Source organism: Myotis davidii, unplaced genomic scaffold (assembly GCF_000327345.1).
Source record: "Myotis davidii unplaced genomic scaffold, ASM32734v1 scaffold185, whole genome shotgun sequence".
NCBI lineage: Eukaryota > Metazoa > Chordata > Mammalia > Chiroptera > Vespertilionidae > Myotis > Myotis davidii.
Window position 1 is genome coordinate 4,711,644 of NW_006297811.1, and position 4,553 is coordinate 4,716,196.

Below are 4,553 nucleotides of genomic sequence, written 5' to 3' on the forward strand. Positions count from 1 at the left end.
ATTTCTTTCCTTTCTATGGGGTGAATAATAGCTGTGTGTGTGTGTGTGTGTGTGTGTGTGTGTGTGTGTGTGTGTGTGTGTGTAAACCACATTTTGTTTATTCATCCATGTGTTGATGGGAATTTGAATTGCTTCCACCTCTTGGCTGTTGTGAGTAGTGCTGCTGTAAATATGAGCATGCAGATATCTCTTCAATAGCCTCCTTTCAATTCTTGAGTCCATACCCAGAAGTGGGATAGTTAGATCATTTGGTAGTTCTTTTTTAATTTTTTGAGGAACTTCAGGTTCTTCCATAGAGGTTGCAGCATTTTATAGTTCCATCAATAGTGCAGAAATGTTCTAATTTCTTCACATCCTCACAGACACTTGTGTTTTTGATAGTAGCCATTATGATGGGTGTGAGCTAATGTCTTACTGTTTTGATTTACATTTCTCTGATGATTAGTGATCGTTAAAAAAAAAAAAGTGGTTTACCATTGTGTGTTCTCATCAGCAATGAAATGAGTTAGTGTTACTGTACACCCTCATCAGTATTGTCTGTTTTTAGAATTTTAGCCATTCTAATAGGTGTGTACTGATAACACATTGTTGTTTTAATTTGTATTTCTATAATGACAAATTATATTGAACATCTTTTTAACGTGCATTTTTGCCATCTGTATATCTTTCGTGAGGCATATGTTCAGATATTTTTTTGCCTATTTTTTAATTGGTTCATTTTCTTGTTGATTTTTAATAGTTCTTTGTATATTTTGGATGCAAGTACATTATCAGATATAAGTTTTGCAAATATGTTCTTTTACCCTGTGACATATCCTTTTTTAAAATAATGTGTGTAACAGAGAAGTTTTAAATTTTAATGGAGTCCAACTTACCAATGTTTTCCATGTTTTTGGCATTTTATTTAAATGTCATATATTTTTCTCCTGTAAGTTTTATGCTTTTGCATTTTACATTTGGGTGTGTGATCATTTTGAGATAACTTTTGTGAAGTGTGACTTAATTTATGTTTAGTGACTTTCCTTGGCTCTTCACAGTCACACTTCTTTTTCTGAACAATCACAAGCCATGTTTTTAGTATAATTAATTTGGAGATTTAGGATTATATCTATTCCTCTAGTCTACAGTTTTGCAAAATGTACCTTTAGCCCCATTTTGAAAATTACATTTTACCATCTGTTTTCATTTGCTCCATTGTTCTACCCTTCTCAGTGTAAAGCTTATTATCAGAACCACCATAAAAAATAGAGAAATTTTTCTTTTTCTCTGTCATCATAAGTAATAGATCATCAGACCCAGTCAGCAGGTCTTTTTTTCCTCAAAAGTTACTCACCTCCACCAGTTTGATTTTTCTCAACATATTTGGTGAGTTAGGATTCATCTTGACCTTAGCTTTAATAATGTTTTGCATACTCACAGTGTATCCTTGGTCCTGAGCCTGCTTTTCCTTCTACATGTCATCATTTGAAAATCTAAATTCTGAGAGAGCTCTCTATTACAGTCACACTGAACCTCTTCAGCCCTTTCTACTTATATATTGGGATAATCTGCAATTGCAAAAATTGTATTTTTATCACTTGCCAGTCTTTTCTTGAATCTAAAAGCCCTATAACTCCCCTCCACTCCACTTCATTTTCAAAGGAAATTTCTAAAGCTTAAGCTTTTCATAGTGCTTATAAATCTACTTCAGAATTTTATGAGAAAATAAGTGTTTATTTCAGTAATAAACTTTACATTTTTAAAGTGAACATGGAAAAATTGCTTTCTTGTTTATCAGATACTAGAGGCCCAGTGCACGAAATTCGTGGAGGGGGTCCTTCAGCCCAGCCTGAAACCTGTCGCAATCCGGGACCCCTTGGGGGATGTCTGACTGCTGGTTTAGGCCTGACCCTGCTAAACCGGCAGTCGGACATCCCTCTCGTAATCCAGGACCGCTGGCTCCTAACTGCTTGCCTGCCTGCCTGATCGCCCCTAACCACTCTGTATCTCTACCTTATCACCCCTACATGCTCACCTGCCTGCCTGATCACCCCTAACCACTTGCCTGCCTGCCTGATCGCCCCTAACCGCTCGCTTGCCTGCCTGATCACCCGTAACTGCTAGGCTGCCTGCCTGCCTGATTGCTCCTAACCACTCGCCTGTCTGCCTGATCTCCCTTAACTGCCTCTGCCTGCCTACCTGATCGCCCCTAACTACTCGCCTGCCTGCCTGATCACCCCTAACCACTCTGTCTGCCTGATTGCTCTTAACTGCTTGCCTGCCTTCCTGATCACCCCTAACTGCCTCTGCCTCGGCCCCCACCACGGCGGCTTCATTTGGAAGGACGTCTGGAATAACGTCCGGTCGTTTGGCGGTCCAGTCTAATTAGCATATTACATTTTTATTATTATAGATTAATATACACAAGATGTAATGATATCTGAAAGGTGGAAAAGATGAGAAGATGGAGCAAGTGATAACTTATATTTTCAAGGCCAGATCTGATTATTACATGCACAGCTACATTTGCTTTCAGATAGTAAATCTCCAGTCCTTTCACTCTTGGATACTTTTTGTTACATATATATGGTGTGTGTGTGTGTGTGTGTGTATCTATCTTTACCTGTTTATATATAGAATTTCTAAAGGGGTGACTTTGAGACCTAGACTTAAATCTATTGACAATGTTTTGGGGTTTGTTTTTTAAAATTTATTTTTATTGAAAGTATTACAGATATCCCCCTATCCCCCCCCCCCATTGACTCCTCCCTTCTAACTCACAGCCTCCCCCCTATGCCTTCACCGCACTGTGTCCATGGATTATGTATATATGCATATAAATTCTTTCGTTATTCTCTTCCTGGCACTCCCTCCCCCCCTCTGAAGGTCAGTCTCTACCTTGCTTCCATGTCTCTGGATCTATTTTGTTTGTCAGTATATTTTGTTTATTAGATTTCATATATAAGTGAAATCATGTGATACTTATCTTTGTCTGACTGCCTTATTTCGCTTAGTATAATATTCTCCAGGTCCGTCCATGCTGTCTTAAAGGGTAAGAAATCCTTTTTTACAGCTGCATAGCATTCCATAGTGTAAATGTACCACAGCTTTTTTATTCCCTCATCTACTGATGGCGCTTGGGCTGTTTCCAAATTGACAATGCTTTTTGTGTTAGGACATTTCTTACACAAAGTCACTAAAAGAGCACCTTTATAGAGTATGTATTAAAACTGTTAGAAATACACTTTTCCTAACCTTTCTACCTTACCTTTTTCACATTTCACTTTGCTTTGTTTCTCTTTCTTTGTTCTTAACTGACATCGTCTTCTTATAAAACATAAGTAAATTGACCATGTTAGGTTTTTCTAAAAAATGACTACTAAGTTATATTGTCTCTTAACTTGTGTAGATCCCTTAGATCCTTAAGGATCAGCAACTCTGGATAGAATTAAGCTAATAGAACTTAACAGCAGTAAGCTTATAAAAGTAGTCTCTGTCCAATTTCAGGCTGATGACATGTTTTGTATTTATTTTGTGTTTTGTTAACATTCATTATACTCTATTATATAATTAAATAGAAGCATAGTGAACCCCAAATTTTTATTCTTTCTAAAAATGATTTTAAAAAAATATATACATATTTGATTTCAGAGAGAAACATCAATGTTCTTATTCCTCGATGTTGGACCTGCTCCTAGCACCTGGTCTGTCGAGTCAGCCTCAAGGTTGGACCGAAAGGGTTAAAACTCTGATTGGCTTCTTGAAACATTCTAGAAAACCATATTTCTATTTTAATGAGCGTAATTTATATAATAAGAGCCTAAGCGACCCTTACAGCAGAACGACCTGTCACTATGATGCACACTGACCACCAGGGGGCAGATGCTCAATGCAGGAGCTGCCCCCTGGTGGTCAGTGTGCTCCCACAGGGGAGCGCCGCTCAGCCCGAAGCTGGGCACACGGCTGGTGAGCGCATCAGCGGTGTCAGGAGCCTCTCCTGACTCCGCGGCAACACTAAGGAGCAGTGAGCAGGTGGGCAGTAAGGAGTAAGGGGTCCTGGACTGCAAGAGGGCTCAGGCTGGGCTGAGGGGGGGAACACCCGCCCCCCCCTCCCCCCACACACACACACACAAATTTCATGCACCAGGCCTCTAGTTAATAAAAATATTATATGGATAACTATATCAGAATTTAATTACTAATAATTGTTATTTCACATAAAAATTTTTAGTGTCACATGCTAACTAGGTAGACCTAGGACATGAAATATTTAATCTTTCAAAATTATGTTTTATATCAATTGTGTCTAAAAATCATTTATGATCATGGAGTTTACCATAATCAGTTATAACCATAAAATATCAGACTTAGTAAAAAAGTAAGCAACTTGCCAAAACCGGTTTGGCTCAGTGGATAGAGCGTCGGCCTGCGGACTGAAAGGTCCCAGGTTCGATTCCGGTCAAGGGCATGTACCTGGGTTGCGGGCACATCCCCGGTGGGGGATGTGCAGGAGGCGACTGATCGATGGTTCTCTCTCATCGATGTTTCTAACTCTCTATCTCTCTCCCTTCCTC

The 4,553-nt window shown here is 39.1% G+C and overlaps 1 protein-coding gene across 1 annotated transcript in view; it reads left to right on the forward strand.

The window, feature by feature from the left end:
- The window catches only part of ZNF292 (zinc finger protein 292), a 63,132-nt gene that overhangs the window by 11,795 nt on the left and 46,784 nt on the right, over positions 1-4,553 (forward strand). The gene's annotated exons all lie outside the window — the stretch shown is intronic.